This window comes from Gossypium hirsutum, chromosome A10 (genome assembly GCF_007990345.1).
Source record: "Gossypium hirsutum isolate 1008001.06 chromosome A10, Gossypium_hirsutum_v2.1, whole genome shotgun sequence".
Classification (NCBI taxonomy): Eukaryota; Viridiplantae; Streptophyta; class Magnoliopsida; order Malvales; family Malvaceae; genus Gossypium; species Gossypium hirsutum.
Genome location: NC_053433.1, coordinates 21,156,297 through 21,177,047, shown reverse-complemented (window position 1 = coordinate 21,177,047; position 20,751 = coordinate 21,156,297). Strand labels below are relative to the sequence as shown.

The 20,751-nt window shown below is 36.4% G+C and overlaps 1 pseudogene; it reads left to right on the top strand.

Moving 5' to 3' along the window:
* The first annotated feature begins 3,738 nt into the window (after window positions 1-3,738).
* The window catches only part of LOC107897581 (probable auxin efflux carrier component 1c), a 36,775-nt pseudogene continuing 19,762 nt past the window's right edge, over window positions 3,739-20,751 (top strand).

The following is a 20,751-nucleotide window of genomic DNA, read 5'->3' as shown; positions in this document are numbered from 1 at the left end:
CAAATTATTGATAAATTATGATGATTATCTAATTATCAGTGAACCGATTAATCTTGTAAACCAATAATAGAATTAAGGTATATATAAAGTGGTTATTTTGCGAATCTATGCATAACTTGTTTTTCAAAGCTAATGTTTTAGTGTAGATTCTGAAACCACGTGATTCTTACATTAAAAATTGAGAGGTTAAATAGTGAAAATTAAGTTGAATGCTTCATAAAGATAATTCTTTCTTCTCTCAATCTTTTCTTAATAGTGAAAAGTGAAAGAGATACAAAATTTTGGGTTGAAGGGATTTTTAGCTTCCAATAGATGATAGAGTTAGGGAATTAATCATCATTTGGGTTAAAAATAAATTTACAATGAATTTAAATATTATTAAGCACAACGGGATATTATTAAAGAGAGCTAGACGTAAAAAAAATTCTAAATTGTGATGGTCTATGTGTATGCATGATAAGAGTTTGCTAAATAGAAAAACTATCGAATGAGATATCAAGGCTTAAAAACCCTATTTGAGAGCAATGGTGATGAACAATGTGTACGAATTGTGTGATATTGATGAGTAGAAGAACCATGTAATGAGATATTAGAGACTTTTATTGTTTGATCGCGGATGGAAAGAAAATGGTGTAGTGAAGATTTTGCAAATGAGCCTAATTTTATGAATTTATTTATGATGGGGTGCTCATGAATTTATTAATAAAAGGATTATTGTTGCTTCTTGATGCATCAATCTTTAGGTTTGACCATGAAATTTGTAAGATATATTTAAAGAAATAGATATGTAGAGGTATAAAGTTGGTAATGTATGTTCTCATTTTATTTTATTTTGTTAGAATTATGTGACCCAAATTCTAAGAGATTGCTTGCAAGTCAAGTTAAACAAAAATATATTTTCTTTCTAGAAGATTTAGTATTTATTAGTATAATATATTTAGCATTCATTAGTATAGTTTATTTGACTTACTAATTTAGCCTATAAATAGGCTCCTTTACAATCTTAGAATTATGAGACACCCATTAGATTAGAACTCATAACACATTCAGAGAATTTTGTGTTTACGTTTGAGGGTTCTTTGTTTTTCGGGTTTTTTGGGGTTTAGTTTTTATCTCCATCTTTTGTACTCTTCATTCTTTTGCCATTATAGTAAAATTATCTTTGCCCGTGGTTTTTTATCCTCTTTTGAGGGGTTTTTCCACGTTAAATTTGTGTGTTCATCTTCTCAATTTCTTCTACTATTTTTACTTGTTCGTTGCTTATTCGGGATGATCCTAACAAGTGGTATCAGAGCCAGGTTAACTTTCATAGATCAGCCCGGTCAGAGATGGCAGCAACAAGGTTTGAAATTGAGAAGTTCGATGGTGAGACAAATTTCAATCTGTGGCAAGTTCGGATGATGGCAATTCTAGTTCAAAATGGCTTGAAAAAGGTTGTTACAGGGAAAAAGCCTGAGAATCTAAATCAAACAGAATGGGAAGAGCTTGATGAAAAGGCCTTGTCTGCAATCCAGTTGTGCCTCGCGAATACAGTATTGCAGGAGGTATTGATGGAGAAGACCTCATTCGCCTTGTGGAAAAGGTTAGAAACTCTTTATGCGACTAAGTCTCTGGCTAACCGTTTAGTGTTGAAACAACGTCTATTTACGTTTCGCATGAACGAAGGTGAGCTTCTTAAAGATCACATCAGTCAATTCATTACTCTTTTAAATGATTTAAAGAACGTTGAGGTTCATATTGACGATGAAGATCAAGCTATGCTATTATTGTGCTCTTTACCCTCTTCATACAAGTCTTTCAGGGAGACCTTGATTTATGGCAGAGACAAACTCTCGTTCGAAGATGTGAAGGGTCATTTGTTGAGTAGAGACAAACTCGACAATGAGTTTGATTTGAATAGCACAGCAGATAGACAAGCTTCCGTTTTGGTAGCATCAAAGAAACGAGACAAAAGGTGTCGCTATTGCAAAAAGTTAGGTCACGTCAAAGCAGATTGTTATAAACTGCGAAATAAAAGAGCTGCTGAGAGTAACGAGGAAGATGTAGCTGGTGCTAATTTGGTCGATGAAGGCGGTGATGATTTCTTGTTAGTGTCAACGAGCGATAACTCCAAGCTTACGTCTGAGTGGATCCTAGATTCAGGATGTTCTTTCCACATGTGTCCCAATAGAGAATGGTTCTCCACATACAGTTCAGTTGAAGGTGGAGTTGTGCACATGGGAAACGATTCATCTAGTAAAATAATCGGTATTGGTACTGTTAAAATTAGGATACACGATGGGACGATTAGGACACTCTCAGATGTCAGGTATGTACCTGATTTACGAAAGAATCTTATCTCCTTGAGTATTTTAGACTTGAAAGGATGCAGAATCAACATCGAGTCGAGCGACATTAAAGTATCTCGTGGAGCTCTCGTTTTGTTAAAAGGTAAAAGAACCGGCAGTCTTTATATTCTGGAAGGTTCTACAGTGACCGGTGAAATCAGACGTCCCTCGTCCGTTACGGAGTCAAAGTCAACTTATTTGAAGCGGAGGCAACTTGGTCATAGGAGGGAAAAAGGTATGACTGTTTCGTTGAAGAGAGGTTCTCTTTTGGATGCAGGTTTTGAAAAGTTAGGGCACTGTATTCGTGAAAATCAGACCTGGGTTAGTTTTGATTTGGCAGTGCACAAGTCGAAGGCTAGAAGTCTTCCAGCTTCTAAGCATAGATTCGACTCAGTTAATTCCCTGCATAGTTCAAGATAGGACCGTGGCGGGTTTTGGCAAAGATGGCATTGAAAGAATTCGTGTCAAGGTGGAGATTGTTAGAATTATGTGACCCAAATTCTAAGAGATTGCTTGCAAGTCAAGTTAAACAAAAATATATTTTCTTTCTAGAAGATTTAGTATTTATTAGTATAATATATTTAGCATTTATTAGTATAGTTTATTTGACTTACTAATTTAGCCTATAAATAGGCTCCTTTACAATCTTAGAATTATGAGACACCCATTAGATTAGAACTCATAACACATTCAGAGAATTTTGTGTTTACGTTTGAGGGTTCTTTGTTTTTCGGGTTTTTTGGGGTTTAGTTTTTATCTCCATCTTTTGTACTCTTCATTCTTTTGCCATTATAGTAAAATTATCTTTGCCCGTGGTTTTTTATCCTCTTTTGAAAGGTGTTTCCACGTTAAATTTGTGTGTTCATCTTCTCAATTTCTTCTACTATTTTTACTTGTTCGTTGCTTATTCGGGACGATCCTAACATATTTCATGAATGAAAGATTATAGTAAAGCCAGTGTAGAGTGATCAAACATGTCCATGTAGAGTTTTTGTGTTGTTATGTGTTTTGTTTCTTGTTGTGACTTGTACTAGTTTTTATATCGTGTTAAATAGTGTTTTATTATGCTTCATCTTGAGCATTTTTACTTCTCAAGCCTTATACACTGTAAGCTATCAAGTCAGGGCTTTATGTATAGTGCCTATCTTGTTCAATAAAGTGAATTATTGAAAAATTAAAGAATTATAATAAAATGACATAATGACAAATTTATGTCTTAATATTTACACTTTGGTTATTTCTCTTTTTACTTTACCCATTAAATCTCCAAAAGAATTATAAATATACCAATAATTAATTATTAAGTAATTTTACTCAATGAGAATGTGAATAGCGATAGTCTTTACTAAGGTTATACGATCAAAGCAGTACATTTTAAAAGAAAAAATCGTTCAATAATAACTAGTTTACCATGATTTCTCCAGTAGATATCTACCATGTTTTTGCAGCCACTGTTCCTTTATACTTCGCCTTGATTTTGGCTTACATTTCCGTGAAATGGTAGAAGCTTTTTACACCACAACAATATGCAGGCATAAACAAGTTCATAGCTAAATTCTCAATCCCACTACTATTTTTCCAAGTGATCTCAAAAACCAACCTTCACAAGATGAACATTAAACTCATACTTGCTGACTTTCTTCAGAAAGTATTCACCTTCATTGTTTTGATTGCCATTGGACAACTCTGATCTCGGGGCGGTTAGCCGTCTATCATAACTGGCTTCTCGTTATCGACCTTGCCTAACACTTTGATCCTGGGGATACCGTTGTTAAAGGTGTTGAAGTTGGCTTCCATACAACACATGCAGCCAAGAAGCAGAGGAGCTATCCAAGCCATGCATGTTGTAGCTGAAGATGATGCTATTGTTTTGTTTAGTTTTCTTACTTCAATTAACATTTTGTAATTTAGTTAGATTAAAACCAAGTTGTTAACGTACTTGATGTAATTTTTCAATGTTTGAGCTGATAAATCAGCTTTACAAAGTGTGCAAGTCATGTTTTTTAAGTTTTAAAGTTACTTAGTGGTAGTAGGTAATGTTTAGGTGACAAATTGCTTATTTTTGACCAGCTTATGTCTGGTATATGTATTGGCATTATGCCATCTTTCAAAGTTAATGAAAATTCATCAGAATTCTTCATCTAATTCTCTCTTAATTTTTTGCTTTCTTTTTGTTCTTCAAGCTTGATTCTATTTTTGGTTTGCTACAGCAAGTATCGAGCCTTCAAGATCTTTGTTATCAGTTCTAAAAATTGGTATCTAGAGCTCATTTCTTAGTGGACCTGTCATTTTTCATTCCTCAAAATCATGTCTTCATCGGGTTTCTCTCCAGCTGCACCACTACCACATTTGGGTAGTAAAGATGAGAACCTACCTGCAGGCATTCGACTTGTGGGAAGTAGCTAAGTTGGATGTTGAACCAGCACCTCTAAGAGCCAATCCCACTGTGGCTCAAATTAGGCAACACACAAATAAAAGAACCAAGAGACACAAGGCAATGTCTTGCATGCAAAACAGTGTGTCTGATATGATTTTCAAAAGGATCATAGTGATACGTGATATTCGTGATAGGTTTTAAAAATTTATAATTAATCGTTCTTGAAACTAACTATTATCACGATGAAGGCAAGTGTACCTATCGAACAGTAGTATAGCTTTAGCAAGACCGGATTGTCGAACCCAAAGGAACCAAGAGTACTAGTAATTACTTTCTTTTTATTATCTAGCCTAAAAATTAAGAGATTTGTTTATATAAACTAATTAACTAAACTAAGGGTGCACAGAGAGAAAATTGGGGAAAAGCTTTTGGGAAAACTCGATTGATTAAGACAATACCCAAGGAAAAATCCACCTAGACTTCACTTGTTATTTGACTCTGAACCAGACGATTTATTCATTTGACTTGATCCGTAAAAATCCCTAAGTTATATTATTATCTCTCTCGGGACTAATAACGTCTAACCCTAAGTTGATTAATTGAATTCTCTTTCTAATTAACACCCTAGTGTTGCATTAACTCAATATATGGACTCCCTTATTAGGTTTCACCCTAATCCGGAAAAATCTTGTCACCCTATCTCTAGGCGTGCAATCAACTCCGCTTAATTACGAAAAATTTACTCTTAGACAGGGACTTTGGATCCTCTGAATAAGTGCATTAATTTGAATCAATATCCTGGAATATTTAAAATAAGAATTAAGAACACATAATTTAGAACAAGTCAAATATTTATCAGGCAATTCAGATAATAATAACAAGATCTGTCTTAGGTTTCATTCCCCTTAGGTATTTAGGGGGTTTAGTTCATAATTATGAAGGAAAACATCTCAAAAGAATAAAGATAACAAAACATAAAGAAAACCCAAAACTCCTGAAGGAAATTGAAAGGAGATCTTCAGTCTTGATGATGAATCTGGCTTCTGAGATGGATCAATCGGCTTTTCTTGAGTAATTCCTTGCCTCCTCCTCCGTGTGTCTATTCTAAGTGCCTCATCAGGTGTTTAAATAGGCTTTAGAATGCCTAAAAGCCCTCAAGAGTGGCCTTTTCTGAATAGAACTAAACTTGGGCTCGACAGGGACACGCCCGTGTGCGATTTCTCCAATTCGTGTTCAAGGCTGTTACATAGGCACGGGCGTGTGGTCTACCCGTGTAAATCGTACTTCGATTCTTCCAAATGGACACGGTCATGCGGCTTACCTGTGTGAGGAAGTCCAGGCCATGTTGATTTCCCATGTTGGTCCATTTTCTCCATTTTTTGCCCTTTTCTCGCTCTTTTTACTCTCCTATGCTCACCTAAGTATAAAACATGAAATTAAAGGATTAGGAGCATCGAATTCACCAAATCTAAGGAGAATTCATCCATAAATGTGCTAAGCATAGGATAAAAATATGTATAAATTACGGTTTATCAAATACCCCCACACTTAAACATTTGCTTGTCCTCAAGCAAAATCCTCAACTCACAATCAAAATAAATTCTTTTCAACTTATAACCCCTATCGATAATATATCAAAATAAACCATAAGTAATCATACATTGAGAATTCAACTAGAAGAACATCAAAGTTTCAAACATTCCAAGTTGAGCATTTTATCACGAAAACATAGGTGTCTCCCCTCATCTAAGTGATTACCTTTGATTCAAAATATCACAAAGTTTAACATCCTCACTAAAGATTCGCTAAAATCACTCGAGGTGTTTTAAGGACAATAAATGAAGCACTCATTAGTCAATATGAAAAGTTATTACCATAGGCTTGCATGAAAATCAAATCTCCACCACTTTATATTGAGATGATACATTAATCAAAAGGTCTTTAGAGGGTTGTAACGTGGCTTTAGTTAGGGGGTGTGGTCACAAGCTGAAAGAGAAGGTTAGAATCGATATTGAATTGAAAAATTACCTAACTAGAAAAATAACTAATCATCAATTAAAAACAAGTGAGCTTCTTCTCAGATTATGGGATTAAACACTTAAGCTCAAAAACAATAAATTACAACTAAAATGTATGTTTTTTTTAAATAAGTCAAACAACATAAGCTAACTATCAAAGATAAAACATAGTTAAGCAATTTATTCAAATCAAATCTTGACAAAAATAGGGGTCAATTTGAGAGGATTTTAACAAAAATGGATTATGGGAAAGGGTAAATCAATAAATGGCTTGTTAGGATCAAAGTGGGTTCACTAATGGTTAATTATGAAGGTAGGCTTTTATGGAATGAGTGAGTTAAACCTAAGTTCCTTTATCATCTCGACATATCAAATCAAAGGTGTGGTCTTGACATGCATAATCAGGCAAGTTCTAGAATAACAAATCAATATTGACACACTCAAAGCAACAATAAAAGTGAGTGTTGTAGGCCAATTTTGGCCTATAAAATAACAAACCCACTTAACCCAAACCAATATCAGACCCAAAACGAAGCCCAATAAACAACAAAAAAATTAAGCAAAATCAACCCACCCCAAAAATAAAATAAAATGAGCCCAATTTCTAAGGCCCAATATGCAAACCCTAGCCCAAATCACAAACCCAACTAGCCCACAACCTATATTCAGAAATCAGAAACCCTAGCCACAAGCCTCAACCACCCTCTACAACTGCCCTCTGCCACCATCTGCTCCACCGCCACGGTCGCATCACCACCGCCCACTTGCACCTGCAAGAAAAGACAGTAAGAAATAATAATAAAATTTGTAAAATGATGGCTATAAAAAGCCATTCAAAAATCATGTAAAGGGTTTTTTTTTTCGCTCCAACAAAATAAAAAAGAGAATACAAAGAATAGATTTCAATTAAAAAAAAGTAACAAGCAATCAAGAATAGATTCGTGGTGCAAAGGTCCATTTTTGTTTACCTTTCTCTTTATTTTTCCGCATATATATATACATATTTCTTTATATTTCTTCCTAAAAAACATCATATATATATAGATATAGATAAAAATATAAAAAAATAAAAAAATATATATACCTTTTTAATTTTCCGGCGGCGCGACGGCGATCCCTTCGCCAAATTCTGGGTTCATCTAGAGAGGAATGAGAGAACCCCCCCCCCTTTTTTTCTGAAACAAAGAAAAAATGAAATTTTAACAAAAAACTTTGCTTTATATAGAGGACTAAAATGACGTCGTTTTGGTTTGGGACTTTAAATCCCAAAACAACGTCGTTTTGACTTGGACCGGATCGACCCGACCTAACCCGCCTAGGATCTGCGTGTTTTTTAACGGAAGGGCTAATTGCGCTTTTAGCCCTTTCGCTTTTTTATTACTTTGCAATCAAGTATTTTTCGTTTTTTTAATTTTGCCCTGTAATTTATTTTGACCTTCAATTTAGTCCTTCTTGGTGCTGTACGTTTTGGGATGAGGGGATATTGCTCGTTTTGGTCCTCCCTTGTTATCCGCGTGCCCAAATTGGTCCTTCTCTTCTTTATTTATTTTCAAATTGCCCCCAAACTTCCATATTAGTTTCAATTTAGTCCTTTTTCGCATCAATTTGTCTAACACTATTATTTTTATTTTTTATATTATTATTACTATTATTATTATTATTATAATTATAATTATTATTATTATATATTAGTGTATATTTTTTATTATATACGTATATGTATTTATATTTACACATAGTATTATTTTTTAAATTACTTTATTTTAATATTTTTATTATATTACATTTGCTTTTTGTATTTCAATATTATTACTATTATTATTATTATGATTAATATTAGTGTATATTCTTATTATATACGTATATATATATTAATATATAATACTATTTTTAATTACTTTATTTTAACATTATTATTATATTTACTTTTTTTGTATTTCATTATTATTGCTAGTATTATTATTATTATTAATATTAGTGTATGTTTTTATTATATAGGTATATATATATTTTTACATATAGTATTATTTTTAATTAATTTATTTTAATATTATTATTATTTTATGTTTTTTTTTGTATTTCATTATTATTTCTAGTATTATTATTATTAATATTAGTATATGTTTTATTATATATGTATATATATTTATATATAGTATTTTTTTAATTACTTTATTTTAATATTATTATATTATATGCCTTCCTTTATTTATTTATTGTTTTATTATTAACTAATTTAGCATTATTAATTATTAATTATTATTGTCCTTGTTAACATGTCATCATTTTATTAATCTATGATCGTTACTATTGATAATATTTTATTATTTTCTACTTTGACTTGTCGTGTCATTATTATTATTATTTATGTTCTTATTCGTCTATATATTAATATTATTGTTATTTTTTTATTCTAATATTTTATTTTAATATTTTTTTCATTAATTGTATCATCGTGTGCATTATTTACAAATTCCTGTTGCGAATAATATTATTTTTTATGCTTTTAATTAATTTTTAATAAATAAGGCAACATACCGATTTCAACACCAAGTCACTGATTTCATTGCTATGTTGGGTGAATATCATTGGCTTGTGTTAAAAACGAGACATCCTTCTAAAAAACCAAAATTTCAAATTCTCGTAGTTCAATCAGATCGCGATTAAATATTAAATTAAACTTGTATTTTTGAGAATTAAGAGAACGCGTGTTTAACAAGATACCAATTTTGGGCGTCGCGAGGGTGTTAATACCTTCGTCGTGCGTAACCGACTCCCGAACCCTATTTCTCTCTGGATCTTCGCGTAGACCCAAATTCGACCTTCATTTTTGTTAAAAAATAAATTTTCTTTTTTTAAAAAAGAGGATTTATTAGGTGTCCGATCACACCTAAAAAAAAAAGATCGGCGGCGACTTCTTTTCTTTTTAAAATCGAAATTCCATTTTCAAATTTTCAAATAATCGCCTCAACTAGCGGCCAAAGCGAAATTTTTACGTCGCTACAGTTGGCGACTCCGCTGGGGACATCTTTTGAGAGTCGAGTCTAGAATTAAACGCGTGTTGTCAAAATTTTCAAAATTCCTTGTTTGAATTAATATTTAGTCGTGATCCTTAAATTTTGTTTTTGAAAAGTCATGTATTTGCATCATGTTGTAAATATTCTTCTAACTTGTTTTTGTCTTGTTGTTTTTCAGCTCTAAGTTTGTATGGTTTTAGTTTTTTAGTTTAGTTTTTAAATAAAACGTAAAGGTTTGTAAATTTCTCCCTACACACCGTGCATTTGCATTTTTGCATAACATAAGCTCTATACCCGGGCTCCGTCTGCTTAAGTGGAAGTAAACGTTATGCCTTCGTGAGTTAACTCGTCCCTCTGCACAGGTTAGTGAATACTTCCGGGTTACATACGACTTATGCTTTCATGAGTTAACTTGTCCCTCCGTATAGGCATAAGTAAATGTAATCCCTCAAATTGAACTCGTGAGCCTGTGATGGGCTACAACCGAGGCTTCGTACTAGTCTTAGTAGACGATAGTACGAACAATTTGAGTACCTGTCTAAGACCGAAACCGCATGTAGTGAACCATATAAGCCACCTAATTAGAGCCATGCCAAACCTTTGTCCGCTAATAGTCACCAAAATAAGTACACGGGAGAAACACCTCTTGCCTTTCATTTCCTTTACATTTACACTGTTTATGCAAAAGAATTGAATTGGGTAACTTTATTTGTTGAAGTTTCCATAGTTTTTCTCAGTTCATATTTGTTGTGATTACTAACCATTGTTTGTCTTTATTTTTATTTTTCATCATGCATTATAAGTATCTTGATTAGAAAGGTGTTGATTAGAGATTGGTTGCCAAAAACGGGTTTCTGATGGAAGAGTCAATTACGCAAGTAACCGAAAAAAATGTCGTTGTTCGAGACTGGTCTTTGAAAACCCAGAAAGCAAAATGGGGCAATTTAACGGAAGGATGTATCTCCAATCTTCCCGAACATGTAACTTCAAACGTTCGTCAAAATAACCTCGAAGACTTGACTCAGATTGGAAACAGTGGGACTCAGATACTAGGGGGATTTTCACTAAAAAGTACGGGGATATAGCTCACTTGATCGCCGTCAATGTAGACGAACAGTTGATTCAAGCCATGGTTTGATTTTGGGACCCAGCATACCAATGTTTCACTTTCAATCAGGAAGATATGACTCCAACCATAGAAGAGTATGCTGCCTTGCTTCGTGTTGACAACGTACACTTCAACAAGATATATGTGAAAGAGCCCAAACCAATGACTTTCAAGAAAAAACTAGTGAGGTTGACGGGAATAACCGATATATGGGCTGAAACACAGATAAAGAAAAAGAATGAAGTCATTTGTGTTCCGTGGTTTTCTCTGCGAGACTTAGTTCAAAACCATCCAGATATTGTGAAGAGAGTGGATCTGTTTGATTTGGTCATTTACGAATTAATTGTCTTCCTAAAAGTTCTCGGGCATATAGAAGTCGCGATAGTGGATTTTTTTGAAAGATTGAAGCAAGGGATCAACCCCGTCCCGACTATCTTAGCCGAGACTTTTATATCTCTAAGTTGTTGTAGAAGGAAAGAGGAAGGACGTTTTATCAAATGCGCACAGTTACTTAATGTCTGGATTCTAAGCCATTTCTAGAAAGTGGAGCGCACACATTTCCACATGTTTTCAAAAACATTCACCCCATTGAAAGCTTACCTTGAGAAAGATTGGCCAAAGGATGTCACTGAACAGCATTGGGTTTCAGTTTTTCAGAACCTTCGTACCAAAGATATAACCTGGAGAGCACCATGGATCCGTCCTTCAGTTCTATTATACAAATGTGGGAGCCAAGATTGGGTGCCTTTACTAGGACTATGGGGAGTAATTGGATACACTCCGTTAATGGTTCAAAGATAATTTGCTTCACGACAGTTCATACCTGCTACCGGAGGATTGGCACAATCAAAGTTCGCCTTTACGGGTGAAGGCTACATGAAAAGAGTCTGAGATACTACAAAGTCTTGGAAGGAAATTCACCTAATGGAGTTAGCCCTTTATGCTGATACTATCACTCAGGATTATGACTTATGGAGAAAACGACGAGTGAATAGTCAATAAATCTTACTGACGAGTTACACTTTCCAGAATCCTTTCTCAGAAGAAATGCCATCCGAGCTGGAAGTAGCGAGACATGAATTCGAATGTGAAAAGGCCAAGCTATTACGGGATATTAGTTCTCTTCAGGAGGAAAACTACCAGCTGAAGATCGGGGTTCAAATTGAAGAATCCAAAACCAGAAAGTTTAAAAAGAAGCTGAGATCGTGAGAAACGACTTAAGGGACCTTCATTTGGAAAATAAGAAAATAAGAAACACTATACAAAATAGTGGTTTGGGCAAGTCGTCAGTAGAATGGAAGGAAGAAATTAGCAATATAAAAGGTGGGATGGAATTCTGGAAAGGGAAAGCAAAGAAAGAAGAGGAAAAAGCTGCGCGTGCTATGATAGAGTTAAGGAAGAAGAATGCTGAGTATGAAACTGTGTCTGCAGAATTTGTGACTAGTCAGTCTAAACATCAAGAGCTAAGAGGGAAAGTACGAGATTTAGAAAATACACTGCAAGCTCAATAGCAACAGTTAGATAATCTCCTAAAAGCCCTGGAAGAAAAGAATAGTCAGTACGATAGAGACACTCACGTCTACGAAAGAGCTCTCCAAGAAAAAGAAATGCAACTCGACTTTTTGATCAACGAAATTCGCAAGGCGGCTATACAAGTCGTGCAATCATCAGATGAAGCCGAAGCTCTCAATTGCCAATTCCATTCGAGTCAAAAATCAAGCATATCAGAATTCTTAGAACGAGTGAAGAAACAAGGCAATGTGGCTAGAAAATTTATGTAGCTGTTGAATCAAAGATAGTGAAACGTTTTGTAATAGACTCTTTTGATTAATGAAATGCCTAAGTAGGGGCCATCTTGGAATCAACACCAAATTCTTGCATATTCATTCATGAATAACATTCATTTGTCATTCATCCATTCATCTGTTCATTGCATGTACATATCACCATAATCATTCACTGAGGCTAAAACCGTATAATCCGCAGTTGCGACACTCCAAGTCTGGAATCATGCCATTCTTATAGGACGCGCTGAAAAGCTAGAATTATGGAAGCCGAGTTCAATGAGAGAATTGAAAGGATGGAAAGGACCCAAAGAGAATTGCAAGAGTAGTTGACCAAGTCACAACAGGAAGCAAGAGATCTGATGTTAAGATATCAAGAGGAATCGTTCGACCAAAGAGATTAGATGGCCAAAATGATGGAGATGGTGACAGCTTTGGTCAAAGGAAAAGGACCTATCCAGAGCCCTAACACTATGAAACCTCAGCCAAGAACTAATCATGATCAGGATCCGCTTTATCCCCTAGGATTCACTCCACTTCATGCACATGTAATGCAAAGAGAATGTCCTCGAGGAGAACTTGCAAGCTTGGAGCAACGACCCGTACCCCCTGCTCATCTAGGGCAAGGTATATTCATATCGAACCACGGAGCTAATCTTGCTAATCCCAATGTTCTAGATTTGGATGATCCGGTAAAAATAGCCAGGTTGAAAATGGATGATCATGATGCCTAGGATAAGTATAGGAGCTTGGAAGAAAGGCTCAAGGTGATAGAATATGCTGAAAGCTTCTCTGCACTAAGTGCCAAAGAGCTTAGTTTGGTGCCCGATCTGGTTCTGCCTCTAAAATTTAAAGTGCCAGATTTTGAAAAATATGATGGAACGAAATGTCCAAAGGCGCATCTTGTCATGTTCTGCCGGAAGATGACTGGTTACGTAAATGAAGATAAATTGCTAATACACTATTTCTAAGATAGCTTGGTTGGATCGACCTTTTGATGGTATAATCAACTTAGTAGAGAAAGGATCCGATTATGTAAAGACTTGGCATCAACATTTTGTGAATAATACAAGCATGTATCTGACATGGTGCCTGATCAGCTAACTTTACAGATGATGGAAAAGAAGCCGACGGATACTTTTAGGCAATACGTGCAAAGGTGGAGGGATATCTCGGCTCAAGTAGAACCCCCATTGACTAAAACTGAAATAACGGTCCTCTTCATCAACACTTTGAAAGCACCGTTTTATGATAAGTTGGTAGGAAGTGCCACGAAAGACTTCGCAGATATTGTAATATTCGGGAAACTTATAGAAAATGCCATCAAGAGTGAAAGGATGGAAAGTTTCGAAAGCTCGAAAAGGGCAGCACCTGTAAAGAAAAAAGAGGCAGAAGCCCATATGGTGGGAATTGAGAGCCACCATACTTCTAATCCTTACCCAGTCCAGCCACGACCTCGATATCGCCCACCTCCAAACTTTTATTATCCTTCCCAAAACCCTTACTATCAAACACCTCCTCCTTACCTCGTTTACGCCACAGATAACCAAAGACCATTTTCCATGTTCCCACCAAATGCCATGCCTATTCAAAACCAACCCAAAAATGATCAAAGACCGACAAGACCCAATCCTGAAAAACCCCAGTTCACCCCAATTCCCGTGTCATACGAGAGCTGTACCCAAAAATGTTGGAAAAACAATTAATATCCCCATATTATATGGCGCCCCTGAAGCCTCCATACCCAAAATGGTACGATCCTAATGCTAATTGCATGTACTACGCTGGAAACCAGGGGCATTCTACAGAAAATTGTTTAGCCTTTAAAAGGATGGTTCAAGGTCTTATTGATGCAGATATTCTACGATTTGATGGTGCTGGTAATACGGCTAGAAATCCGCTCCTTAACCACACTGAAGGGAACGTGAGCGCGGTGACAAAAGAAGACAGGTGGTGTGCCAAAAGTTGTGTTTCTAAAATAAAGACACCGGTGCAAAAGATTTGGGAGGTAATGGTTGAAAAAGGGTTGTTCTGTCATCCCAACAGAATTTTTAAAGAAGGAAATAAAAAAAGTCAATGTTTTTGTGATTTTCATGGGATCGAGAGGCATGACATCCAATCTTATGAAGGATTCAGAAAACTACTTCCAGACATGATGGACAACAAGGAATTCGAGATCTTTAACAAAATGAAAGAGGCCGATGAAGGAGAAGTATGCACTTCTGATAATCAATCATCGGGTTTCTTTTATAGTGTCGATCGACCATTGGTGATTTATTACGATGCAAAAAAGGAGCAAGTGAAACCAAAGATGATAATTGAAGTACCATTTCCTTTCCCTTACAAAGACAACAAGGCAGTACCATAGAAAAATATGACGTCAACATTATCATACCTGAAGGTGAAAAATCCAAAGTCACTGCCGGAAATGTTGGCAAAGTAGGACACTTCACTCGCAGCGGGAAGTGTTATTCTAAAGAGGTCGAACTAATAAAAAAGACTAATGACTCAAAGCAGAAAGGAAAGGCACCGATGCACGAGGCCGAGGTCGAACTTGAGACTCCATCCGAACAAGAGGTTAAAAGGCCTGTGGATGAAGAAGAATCACATGAATTCTTGAAGTTCATCAAGCATAGTGAATATAACGTCGTAGAACAGTTAAGTAAACAACCGGAACGAATCTTGATATTATGCCTACTGTTGAATTCAGAACCACATCGGAATGCTTTGCTAAAAGTGTTAAATCAAGCTTACATGGCAAGTAATATATCGTCGAAAAACTTGATAGGTGGGTGAATAACCTGAACGCGGATAATTTTATTACTTTCAATGATGAAAAAATACCGCCAAATGGTAAGGGCTCCGTAAAAGCATTGCATATCACAACCCGTTGGAAGGGTTATATAATACTAAATGTGCTCATTAACAACGAGTCAGCACTCAATGTCATGCCTTTGGCCACGCTTTCTAGAATTCCAATTGATATATCTTATCGGAGGCCTTGTCACTCTACAGTAAGAGCATTTGATGGGACAAGACGAGAAGTCATAGGAAAAATCAAAATTCCTCTAGAAGTGGGCCCCTATATATATGACATCGAGTTTCAGGTCATAGACATCACACCTTCGTATAATTGCCTTTTTGGAAGGCCTTAGATCCACTCTGCTGGGGTAGTTCCTTCATCTCTCCATCAAAAAGTGAAGTTTATCATGGATGGTCTTTTAGTCACTGTTGTGGGTGAGGAAGACATTGTCGCATCTATCTCTACTGATACACCATACCTCGAAGTAAGCAAGGATGTAGTAGAATGTTCCTTCCGTTCCTTCGAATTCATCAATGCTACGTTCGTTGCTGAAGGAAATAAGATTCTCATGCCTAAGCTGTCAAGGAATACCAAGATGGGAATTAAGCTGACTGTGGGAAAAGGGAGCCCGAGCGAGGAAAGGTTTGGGAAGATATCAGCAAGGGATAGTTAGAGCTCTAAAACCAGTGCCCCACAAGGCTCGATACGGTTTAGGGTTCGAACCGAATATGCGACAAGTAAGAAAATAGTTGCAGAAAGATCGAGAAAGGCAGATTGCAAGAGTCTTAGGCCGAGAATTAGAATGGGAGCCCATAACGTACCCTCCTTTGTCAAAAACATTTACGTCTGCAGGAATGATACACCCCGGGCAAGATAATCCATGAAGCACACTGTTATTAATTGAAAGGGGTCTTCAGAATGTCAGTATAAATGTCATTGACAAAGGAAATGATGCAATTAAAGATGTTTCAATGATACGCCCTTGTCTTCCTGGATTCGTTTTGAAAAATTGGACTGTTGTGGATCTCCTTGTAGTTTCTAAGTCTTCTTTAGAGTAATACTCAATGTTAACACCCTCCTTTTTGTGTGTCCCTAAGTAATAGTAGGGATTCTTTTGTAAGAGCTTATGATTTGCTCTTTATCATTTAAATGAACATTAATGAAGATGCATTTTGTCATGGTCTTTTGATCCTCATTAATTTCATAATTTTTCCCTCTTCTCACAGCCTGTCATTGTATATATCTCACATCATGCCATAATATTATGCTTGTTGGTCCCAATACTTTGATACTCCTCTATAGTTTTCTTTTCCATTCAACTTTCAGGTGCTCAGATATCAATGATATGAACAAACCCGTTATAAATCTTGAAATCGATTTCGAGAAAGCTATTTATTTAGAAGAGTTCGAAGCTGAGGAAATTGTTGAAGACTATGTCTCGTCTCCTGACTTACTAAGAAGGGTAGAACAAGAAGATAAACAGATTCTACCTCATCAAGAATCTGTTGAGATGATAAATTTGGGAAATAAAGAAAAGAGGCAAGAAGTGAAGATTGGGACCTCCATTTCAGATAATACCAGACATGATTTGATCGATTTGCTTCATAAGTACAAATATGTATTTGCATGGTCGTATCAGGACATGCCAGGATTGGATGAGGATGTAGTGGTCCATAGACTCCCACTGAAACCAGAATGCAAACCCATTCAACAGAAGCTAAGACGAATGAGACCTGAAATGCTGTTAAAAATAAAATAAGAAGTCAAGAAACAATTCGATGTTGGCTTCCTACAAGTCTCCAAGTACCCACAATGGGTAGCTAACATTGTCCCAGTACCGAAGAAAGACGGCAAGGTAAGAATGTGTATGGATTATCGCGATCTGAATCAAGCAAGTCCTAAAGATAATTTTCTTTTGCCACACATCGATACATTGGTGGATAACACAGCCAAACATTCATTGTTTTCGTTTGTGGATGGATTCTCGGGTTATAATCAGATAAAGATGGCTCCTGAGAATATGGAGAAAACTACTTTCGTAACGATGTGTGGAACATTCTATTATTTGGTGATGCCATTCGGATTAAAGAACGCTGGGGCAACATATCAGAGGGCCATGGTGATGTTGTTTCATGACATGATGCACAAAGAAATAGAAGTCTACGTCAATGATATGATTGCAAAATCCAAGGGGGAAAGAGAGCATGTTGGGAACCTCAGGAAGTTGTTCGAAAGACTGAGAAAGTTCCAACTAAAGCTTAATCCAGCCAAATATACATTTGGGGCTAACTCGGGTAAATTGCTAGGCTTCATCGTCAGCGAGAGAGGCATTGAAGTTGATCCAGATAAGATAAAAGCCAAACAAGAACTACCACCTCCGCGCACATAAAAAGAAGTCAGAGGATTTTTAGGGAGGTTAAACTATATCGCTCGATTCATTGCTCAACTTACCAACCAGTGTGACCCAATTTTTCAACTCTTTCGAAAACTTAATCCGGGAGAATGGAACGTTGAGTGCCAAGTGGCTTTTGACAAGATAAAATAGTATTTTTCTAGTCCGCCGGTGCTAGTATCGCTAACTCCAGGAAAACCGTTAATATTGTATTTGACTGTGTTCGAAAATTCAATGGGTTGCGTACTGGGGCAACATGATGAGTCAGGGAAAAGAGAAAAGGCGATTTACTATCTCAGCAAAAAGTTCACAGAGTATGAGGCAAAGTACTCGTCAATTGAGAAATTCTGTTGCGCTTTGGTTTGGGTAGTTCGGAGGCTCAGGCAATACATGTTGTATCATACGACATGGTTGATTTCAAAGCTGGACCCAATAAAGTACATGATGGAATCACCTACACTCTCAGGAAGAATGGCACTATGGCAGATCCTACTATCAGAATACGACATTGTCTACGTAAGCCAAAAGTCGATAAAAAGTAGTGCAATAGCGAATTTCTTAGCAACTCGAACAATGGAGGAATACAAGCCATTGAGATTTGATTTCCCAGATGAAGACTTGATGTGCATTACAGGAAAAGAATGTGAGTCATCCAAAGAGAAGTCATGGAAGATGAGCTTTGATGGTGCATCGAATACATTGGGGCATGGGATTGGAGCAGTCTTAGTATCACCAGAAGGGAACCATTATCCGTTCACTACCAGGCTGAATTTCTTCTGTACCAATAACATAGCGGAATATGAGGCCTATATCATGGGACTTCGTACAGCTATTGAACGAAACGTCAAAATCTTAGAGGTGTTCGGGGACTCAGCGTTGGTGATATACCAAATCCGTGGAGATTGGGAAGTGAGAGATTCGAAATTAGTCAAATACAACAATCTAGTGGCAGGACTGATTAAAGAATTCAAAGAAATAACTTTTAATTACTTCCTACGAGAAGAAAACCAATTGGTTGATGCCCTGGCCACTTTGGCTTCAATGTTCAAAGCGAACGAAGAAACAGAAATAATGCCTCTTCATAGCACATTGTTTCAGCATTGAGAAAGAGCCAGATGGATGGCCATGGTCCCATGATATCTTAGAATATGTCAAGAATCAAAAGTATCCCGAACAAGCAAATGAGAACGATAAAAGAACAATAAGAAGAATGGCAGTAGGATTTGTTCTTGATGGGGACATTCTGTACAAAAGAGGAAAAGATCAAGTGCTCTTGAGATGCGTAGATACTATTGAAGCTAGAAAAATACTTGAAGATGTCCATGAGGGAATTTGTGGGACACATGCCAATGGTTTTACTATGGCCAGGAAGATTATGAGACTCGGTTATTACTGGCTAACGATGGAAAGTGACTGCATTAGTTTTGCACGAAAATGCCACAAATGTCAAATTTATGGTGATAAAATTCATGTAGTCACTTCACCCCTTCATGTTATGACTTCTCCGTGGCCTTTTTCTATGTGGGGCATGGATGTTATAGGGCCCATTTCCCCAAAAGCTTCTAATGGACACCGATTTATTTTTGTAGCGATAGATTACTTCACAAAATGGATAGAAGCCGCTTCATTTGCTAATGTGACGAAGACTGCAGTTTGCAGGTTCTTAAAAAAAGAAATCATTTGTCGATATGATTTGCCTGAAAGAATCATTTCAGATAACGCCTTGAATTTGAACAACAGGATGATGAAGGAAGTGTGTGAACAATTTCAAATAAAGCATCATAACTCATCACCCTATCGCCCGAAAATGAATGGAGCAGTTGAAGCAGCCAACAAGAATATTAAGAATATTCTTGGGAAAATGACCAAGACATATAAAGACTGGCACGAGAAGCTACCGTTTGCTTTGTATGCATATCGCACATATGTGCGGACATCTACGGGAGCAACTCCTTTCTCTCTGGTCTATGGAATGGAAGCTATGCTACCCATCGAAGTTGAGATCCCCTCTCTACGAGTCTTAATGGAGTCGAAACTAGAGAAAGCAGAGTGGGTTTGAGCTCGATATGACTAGTTAAATCTTATCGAAGAAAAACATTTGAAGGCAATCTGTCATGGATAGATGTACCAGAAGAGAATGATCGCGGCCTATGACAAGAAAGTACGGCCAAGAGAATTCCACGAAGGAGAACTCGTGCTGAGAAAGATTCTCCCAATACAAAAAAACTTCTGAGGAAAATTGACACCAAATTGGAAAGGACCATATGCCGTAAAGAAGGCTTTCTCAGGTGGAGCTTTGATTCTCACTGAGATGGATGGGAAAGAGTTACCTAACCTAGTGAACTCAGATGCTGTAAAGAAATATTATGCCTAAAAAAATACCAAGGCGAAAACCCGAAAAGGGCGTCTTGATGAACAAAAAAGGATTAGGATGAAAACCTGAGATGGCGTCCTAATGAAGCAAACCTGGGCTTAAAGAGCAAGGCGATTTGAACGGTGGGTCAAACGGCAAGGCTATAGTATTTGAAGCATCTCTGAAAGCTCGAAATCTTCTCCGTAAGAAGCCATGCTTGAAAAGATTCTTGATTAAGTAACGTGGAAGAGATCATGCGTTGAATATCTAGAGCATTTGTATTTACTGAATGTGATTCCCTTTTCTTTATGACACTTTTTTTTACTATCCTTGGTTAACCTTTTTGTTTGTTACCTTCAAAATAAATAAATGAGAAGTATATCTTTTGTACCTACCTGACCATTTTCATGCATCTCATTGTATGATTTATTTGAATAATAAATAGTAAAATGACATACTCTAAACAAAAGAAAGGTTGAGCATTACTCGGATGAGAATTCGATAAGTACGAGCCTCAAAGCAAGGACAAAGTTCAATAGGGGGGAAAAGAGTGGTATCTGAGAAATACAGAT